This window comes from Haplochromis burtoni, unplaced genomic scaffold, assembly GCF_018398535.1.
Source record: "Haplochromis burtoni strain Fernald_Lab_line unplaced genomic scaffold, NCSU_Asbu1 Contig_2834, whole genome shotgun sequence".
NCBI classification, from domain to species: Eukaryota; Metazoa; Chordata; class Actinopteri; order Cichliformes; family Cichlidae; genus Haplochromis; species Haplochromis burtoni.
In genome coordinates this window covers 1-8,408 of record NW_024585195.1, presented here as the reverse complement: position 1 = coordinate 8,408, position 8,408 = coordinate 1, and the positions used below count along the sequence as shown (strand labels likewise).

At 40.9% G+C, this 8,408-nt stretch overlaps 1 long non-coding RNA gene across 1 annotated transcript; it reads left to right on the top strand.

Annotated features, from left to right (window-relative positions):
- Window positions 1-2,204: 2,204 nt before the first annotated feature.
- Window positions 2,205-6,400, top strand: LOC102309421. The gene is made up of 3 exons (XR_318081.3): window positions 2,205-2,485; window positions 5,317-5,388; window positions 5,709-6,400. It is a non-coding gene; the product is annotated as an uncharacterized LOC102309421 (long non-coding RNA).
- Window positions 6,401-8,408: the final 2,008 nt, after the last annotated feature.

Here is an 8,408-nt window from a genome sequence, read left to right as displayed (position 1 = left end):
TAGTTGGAGGAGTCATCATGAGCACACTCTTCTGGATCTGCTGGACCGCGTCACACAGTATTGTCAGGTGCTACAGAGTGGTACTGGCCTGTTCCAGACACTAACATTCCAGACACTCTGGATCCCCTGCAGTATGTCTACCGACCCAATAGGTCCCATCAGACACCATTGCTGCTGCCCTTCACTATTCCTATATATATATATATATATATATATATATATATATATATATATATATATATATATATATATATATATATATATATATATATATATGTATGTGTATGTGTATGTGTGTGTGTGTGTGTAAATTGCCCTGCAGGGGGTCTAGCAGCCTGGGAGCTTGAGGGTCCTGCACAGTATCTTAGCTGTTCCTAGGACTGCACTGCTATGGACAGAGATCTCCGTAGTCGGTATCTGTAGCCAGTCTTGTCAATGATCTCATTGAGGGGGTCTAGGCCTATGCAGAACAGTAGTGGGGACAGAGAATCTCCTTGGTAGATCCCGCACCTGATGGTGACTTGTGCTATGGGCTTGAAGTTGGCCTCTAGTATTGTCCACCACATCTCCACTGAGTTCCTGATGAAGGCTCTTAGGGTCCTTCATTTTTTAAATACAAGGATATGACATGTAATTCATCCGATCCTGGCTCTAGCGCTCCTTCCGACCTTGAGCGGTATTATCGTGTACTACATTGTCGCTTTTTGTTGTGTTTTTCTTTTCTTTTTCTTTTTCTTTTTTATTTCTTGACAAAGGGAATCAGGAATATATCTAGCTGGGTCACCACTATAGACAATCCGGCAGAGGAGGAGGAAGGTAAATCGAATTGAGTTTTTTCTTTTTTTAAATACACAGGATATGACGTAGTCATTCAACCGATCCATGCTATATTGCCCCTCCCGATCTGGAGTGGTATAACGTGTTGTAGAAAGGTTTGATCAATTCGCGCTTAAAAAAATAATACATTCTCTGTTTTTTTTCTTTCACGCTTATGGTACCCAACAGAGGGAGTTGAAGCATCCCGAGCTCTCCCTCCTATTACACCCATACCTTGCGGGCTGCACGTCAGGAGACTCGGAGGTAATTGACCGGGATGAACCGATCCTATAAATTTAAAAAAATTTGTTCAATTACATTTTTAAGATAATTTACATAAAACTGGATATGTCACAATCTGATGTTGTATTAATAAAGCTCTCTGCCTCGTTGAACGTATGAATCAGCCCTATAAATAAATTTTAAAAAGTGTAAACGATTCAAAGATAAGTGCAGCATCATTACCGGCAGGGGTGGCAGGAGGAGGAGGAGCAGCCTGCGGAGCATCAGCACTGAGGTCTCGGGTACAAAATCAAAACGAGGTTGTGACCCGTCACTATAACTTCTGTTTTTCCCAAAAACACTATGGCCATCCCCTCCCCCGAAAACTACTGGCGTCTGTCCAAAGCTTACTCACACGCGTCCATTCAGTGGTTGGAGTGGGAAGCTAAAATCCCTATTCCATACACGTTAAAGGCGGAAAGAGAGAAAAAAAAAAATAGGCCCATACTTTGTAGACGGTTACTCGGAGAGAGAGGGAGAGAGGTGGGTCTGGGAGTTTCTGGGATGCTTTTATCACAGGTGTCCTAAGTGCCACAGGTCCAAGGAGACCTGCCCTCTGACTCCGGCCAGTAGTAAACTCACAGTAGCACAGGAACAGAGCGGGAGGGAAAGAGAGAGAAAGAGAGCCAGGGACAACAACAAGAGACAACATCGTCACATTAGAAAGGTATAGTAATCATCCACAATTATTTGTAGTTGCAGATGAGAAAGAATTCAGAAAGTTTACACATGCTGTGAATCCTATGTGTGCAATTCCAGGCAGGAAAACACTCTCCAAAAAAATCATCCCAGGCTTATGTGAAAGAGAAAGTGCATCTTCTTTTTGTTTTGCATATTTTAATTTATATTTTATTGTGTTGTGGCTTGTGGCTCTCTTTCTCTCTCTGCTTTGTCTCTAGGAGCCACCGTATATATAAACATTTATAAATAAAAACACGTTTTTTTTTAACATTAGTAATTCCTTTTGTGCATAATTTTATATTGTTGTTGATAATAAATTAATTAAAGCAACAAAACAACCTGAAGAGCCGGTTGGGAGCCGAAAGAGTCGGCTCTTTTTATTGAGTTGAGCCGAAAGAGATGGCTCTCTAAAAAAAGAGCTGGAATTCCCATCACTACTATCAATGTGAGCTCCGGGAGAAATGCTTACTGCGTCCACACGGTCGTGATGAGGGAGCACGAATAGACCAAAATGAAAAATCAAACGAGGAGGTCAAAAAGTTCCTGCAGAGCTAAGACACTCCCGAACCTCTGTCCCCTCGCTCTGCCCTTTACGGAGGCGAACTTGAGGCTGTGGTACAGCGCCTTGCCTGGAGAAAATGTGTAGGCCTGGTGTATCTGCCGCGAAGGCTCTTTTCCCCCATTCTACCGTACAAAACATCTTGAGGTAAATTGATCTTTACCCTCTGCCGCACTTTTTCTGAAATAATCACTTCATAATTAACTCTCATGGTATCTTTTTCTGGCGATTCTTCAGATGAGGACAATTTAAATCAAGCTACAATTGCGAGCTTGGAGAGTCCCCAAAGAGGGACAAAAGGACACCCTGATGTAGAGCTGGGCGATATGAGATTTTTTCATATCACGATATGTTTTTTTCATTTCAGGCGATAACGATATCTATCACGATATAAGCCAAATAACTATATTTGTAAGATTTAAATGTGCCGTTGCTCACAAGTAAAATGTGAAATAATCAGCAGCTTGTTTTTATTTAAATATTTATTTCCCATAATAAGTTCAACAGGGTAGATGTACTTAAGGAACATGAGACTTTTTCAGATAAATAAAGGCAAATATTGCAAACTACACAAAAGGCAGCCGCTAAAGCGTTTAAGTTTCAAAATAGAACAAACGAAACAGACTAAATTGTCAATTCCACTTAGAAACAAAATATTAATTCTAAAAATAAATCTTAGTTTGTTTTACAGAAGAACAGACAAAACTGACTAACTTTTGTCAATATCAAATAAACTGAGAACTAAAAGGAAATTCTCAATCTCTCCTTGTTGTATAGCTTAGCTTTTCAAACAGTTTTAACAGTTACTTTAGTCTGACAAAAGCCGAATGACGAATTAGCGCTTCCAGTCAGAGACTGAGGCTACGTCCACACGTACACGGGTATTTTTGAAAACGGAGATTTTCCGTTTTCGTTTTAAAAAATAATCCCGTCCACACATAAAGGCAGAAATGAAGGAAAACGCTGCTATGAACATGCCAAAGCAGCAGGTGGCGCTAGATTCCTAACCGTGCAGAAATGTTGGCCAATCAGAAGTCTAGAAGCCTCGGTGGGAAAAAGTAAACAAAGCTGGGGCATAGAAGCAGAACCGAGTCGTATGTGTGGAGGGACAGTAACTGTGTGTATATGTAAGCATTTAAACACTGCAGAGAGTAGAATTAACAGTAACAGTATTGTAGAAATTCATTTCACCGAAACAATAACGTGGCGCACAGTGTGACGCATGCACCAGTTTATTGTATTTCCAGACTTGCTTTCGGCACAATTTACAGTGCACGCTACTCTGTTTTTTGTCAGACTTGAAATAGCCGAAATACCTTCACACTACGGAACTTCTATGGCTCTTCCGTTCGACAATCTCTCCGGCATTGGAACCATCATCTGTTTTCTCTTCGGTCACGCTCGGTTGATTTTTCTAGTCGGCACACTCATTTCCTCCATTACGCGCTGGCTCCATTACCCGCTGGCTGCTTCCCAAACAAACACACGTGCGGCTTGGCACTTGTGCTGTACGTAACAAGTCACGCGACGTGACGCTGCGGCTGTGATTGGTTCGGCTCTGCGCTACTTAATTTGGATTGGCTGTTTTTTTTTTTTTTTGGGACAAGAGCGGCAAGGTCTATCGCGATAGCTTAATTTCTCTATCGAGTAAAAGTTATATCGCGATACATATCGTTATCGTTCTATCGCCCAGCTCTACCCTGATGATCCTCTACCTACTCACATGAGGCAAGGTGTGAAAACACGTGTGGGTCACAATCAGCCAGGGTTTGGGGGGATACTCCCACTGGGTTTAAATCTGGGACTCTCCACCATTTGACCCTTAGAACTGAAGAAGCTTGTCGGATGAGAGGTGAAAACATCTTTAAGCAACTTAAAGAAGTCCAGACGCTTTTTTCCCCAGCTCTGCTGTGTGGGAGGGAGCCTTGCGTGGTTTTCAAAGGCTATCTTATGATCCCAACTTGATGATCTGTGTGAAATTCTCAGATGATATGGGGAAAAATGAGGAAGGGGTTGATTTAGGTGGGCCAAGGAGGGAATTCTTGAGACTATTGATGGACACCATTGCCAGGTCAGCCATGTTTGAGGGGAAAGAAAACTGCAAGAACTTGGCTCTTGACAGTACTGGTAATTACCTATTTTTCTAAGATTAATAATAATATTGGATGGTTTGCGCTTAAGCCAAGTTTCGATACCTATTCATTACTCATATGGTGGAGCAGTAGTTTGTACTTTTACTATTCAGGCAACATTACTGACAATATTCATTCACTCTCACATTCACACACTGGTGGAGGCAAGCTACAGTAATAGTGTAAACTTTTTAACTGATATTTATTTTTACAGGCAACATTACTGACAGTTTTGCTTTTCCCTTTATTCTGTTGCTTTGCAGCTCTCTGAGGGTACTGGTACTACATCTCTGGCAGAGCCATTGCAGTGAGCTTGGTACATGGTGGTCCACCACCTAACTTTCTGTCACCAACAGTATTTTCTTGTCTAGTTGGAAATTCAGCAAATCCACCCTGGAAGACATAGCTGATTCGGTACTCTTTGAAAAAGTCGAAGAGTTCCAAGTTGAAGAAGAATTGTCTCCCCATATGCTAATCAAGTCCAAAACCTCAGTTTCTGTCCATTGACTCGCTGTCTCCAGTTTCCCCCACCATGCTTTCTCGTTTGTCTTCTCCGGTGCAGTGTGAACATAGAGTAAGAGACAGGGATCTGCTGGTACATGACATTGTCATATTTCAGGTCATCCACAGGGTCCTATTCAAAGGTATTTGGGTATTCTGTGTTTTTCAGATTAATTAAAATAGTGATAGAAATCTTACCTATTAATCAAAATGGCCAGTTTAATAACCTAATACAATTCAAATTGCCAAATTGATTATATGCAGTTAACTTAGAAACCTGAAATTGCATAATTATTAACATTCATCTATTAACATTCATCATTTTCAACATTCATCTATCTCCAGAAGGAAGCAACAGAAGAGCTGCTGAGGAGATGGTTGTTACATTCTGGAGGGACTATCTCCAAGCTACAGAAGGTAATTGGCACTTTAGTGTACAATAAACAGATATAGCGATTTATAGTTCTGCATTTCTGAAAACTTTACTTTAAATAACATACTTGTATAACAATAACACCACAGCTTCTGCTGCTTCTTAATTACCCTCTTGGTTGTAGTAACATTTTTACATAGTTTTTGAAGCTGTTGAAGGATGAAAAGCGTGTTCTATAGTCATTACAATAACAGTCTTTCAAAGATTCTTGCTTTAGATTAATACTCACTGACAAATTATTCTGGCAAAATAATCTAATATGAAGTTACCTTATAACATTTATTTCCTTCTCTGTTTTATGCAGAAGAAGAAGGACATTCCAAGTTAGAGAAGCTATTGGCCTTTGCAACTGGAGCAACTGCGGTGCCACCTATTGGCTTTTCCCCAGCACCCTTGATTGAGTTCATTCATAGAGGAGATGACGACTTCTCTTCTACACCAATTTTCCCTCTTGCCAACACGTGTGTTAACTACATTAGGCTGCCACTGCATGTTTCATACCAGTTGTTCAAGGAGATGTTTGATTTTGCCTTAGGTAACACTTACGTCTTTGGCAGGGTGTGAACACATTATGCTGTATGAGTTTGTGGTTTTATCTTTTGTATTGGTCTCTCTGCTGATTCAAAGTGAGCATTGAATATTAACTTTTTAAGGTTTTAATATTTCCAAATTTAGCTGTGTCAGTCAAATTGATGTTTTAAGACATCAATTTGACAAGAAGTGATTGTTCTTCAGGATTAAAATCCAATTGTTTAACAGCACTTCAGAAGTTTATTTACACTGTTGAGTATGAACATATAATCTTTGTCTCACTTTAGTCTTTTCATGTGCATGTGCATCTGTCTTTGATATGGTTGTCTTTCTGTCTGTTTATTCTTCTGCCTGTCTCAGTTTCTGTTTGATTGACAACAGAGCTGTCATTTTATCCTATTGATTGATTGATAATACTTTATTCATCCCGAGGGAAATTGAGTTAAGGCTGCCAGCCGTGCCAGCGCCATCTTACCCTTCCGACCATACATACATTACGCAAAACATCACATGGGCAAGACAGGTCAGAGAGGTATAACAATGGAAAATGCACCACACGAGGAAAGATAAGGAGAAAAAAAAACACCTCTGCACATAGCACATGAAAAACTCTTAATACACCAAAGAAACACATGACAAGCAACAGGGGTGGGTAAAGGGTGCAGCATCGGAAGGGAATAAGCATCGAAGGCGTTTGGAAAGGGAGGGGAGATGAGTGTGTGCATATCAGTGTATATGTATGTGTGTGCGTGTCCAGAGTTCAGCTGAGACAGTGTCCTTCGCCCTGCTAGGCTAAGTAAACAGTCTTCCAGCCAACCCAGGTGGCCTTGCATGGAATGTGAGGAACAGACTAAACACAGTCGTTATCAGGGTGTTGTTGTTCAGCTCCAGCCTTGAGACCGCAGCTGGTGCCAAAAGGGGTATCCGCTTAAGTGATGGTGGTTTTTACTTTAGTGCGAACAGCTCATATGAATTTCAAAGCAGTTCTACAGTCCAACACTGGTATCGCAATCTCCCTTTGGAGAGCCGCGAGCTTCGGCATACTCGCACTCTGTGATGTTGTCATTTCTTGTGCTCAAGGAGCCGATTTCTGAGAACTCACGGCAGTGTGCTTCCCCGAGATGTCATCCAATTTGCGCCCAGAGATGTTATTCTGAGCTAGCCCTTCCGTGATGTATCCAGTCTGCAGTCAGAGATCTTATTCTGAGTATTCACAGCAGCCGTAGCCTCTCCAGAACCCTGTTACCATGGTTAGATATCTTCAGCACTCAGGCTCACCCAAGCCCGAACTTCTCGTTGAGAAAGGGGTGTCAATTGCATTTAGGGACCAGTTGATCCAATCCATAATTCCTCTTTTAGGTTTTAGAGAACAGACTGTGAGAATGTTCCAGGGAAAAGTAATACAAAAAACACAAGAGGAGGAGAGGAGAAAAGTGTGAATGCCTTCGTCAAGAGCAAGAGCAAGGAAATGCTTAAAGAAAATGCTTTCAATATTTTGTTATTTTTGATCAGATATGTGTTCTGAAATGTTTTTTTTGTTTTTAAAATTTTTTTGCAAAATATTTGATTCAATGTAGAAGGTGAAATAGTGAACATCTATTTCATGATTTCCATCATTTTCTAAAGGATTCTGTCATGGTCCCTGTGCCTGTTTGGCTGGCTCAGTGTGGCTACAAGTGTTTTTGAGCTAAGATTTTAAAGTTATTCACATAATGAAAACCTATACTTTGTTTCGGGCGAGTTGCCCATTCAAATGCATGTAATCGTAAGAAACGCACTGTCTTGACGAAATAAAGCGTTTTTGTACAACTTCATATAAATAGCTGTAAGTTTTGATAGAAGACTCTGTTAGAGAGTTATCTCTAGGATGCTGGGATGATAGCTCCCTCAGGACTTAAACTCCAGTCAGAGAGTGGGGCACAGAGAGTGATGTCCGGATATACTTTAATGGAAGTTAACAGCAGCTCAACAGTACAGCAGTAGGCATACTTAACGAATGTGGGACGGGTGGACAAACGTGTGTGTTCCTGTGCAAATGTGAGTCAAAATCCCTCCAGTTCTACGAGTCCATTTCTACTTATAGCACGGGTTGTACTTTGATGTTAATTACAAGGGGTTTATGCTAGGAGATTTATCGAGATGGGTAGAGGCGTGTGACTTACCAGCGTAGCATTTGTTGCGGGTTGTATCTGTGCACTGCAGTTGGGTTATTTAGCCACTAGAGGGCACTGAAGACCATATAATTGCTGACCTTTCCTAATTTGGGGGCATTAGGTGTTTTCTGTTGCCTGAGATATGCAGATATTCTTGTTTCCTGCTTGTTCAAATGGGATTGTGGGACTTTCTTATGTCAGAGCATTCAGCTGATTATTTGTGTTACAGTTCATTATATTGGCATGATGTTGGGAAGTGACGATTGTTATATTTACATGTGAAAATTGTTTCTCCTTGTTTCTTGTTATTCAGAACCACA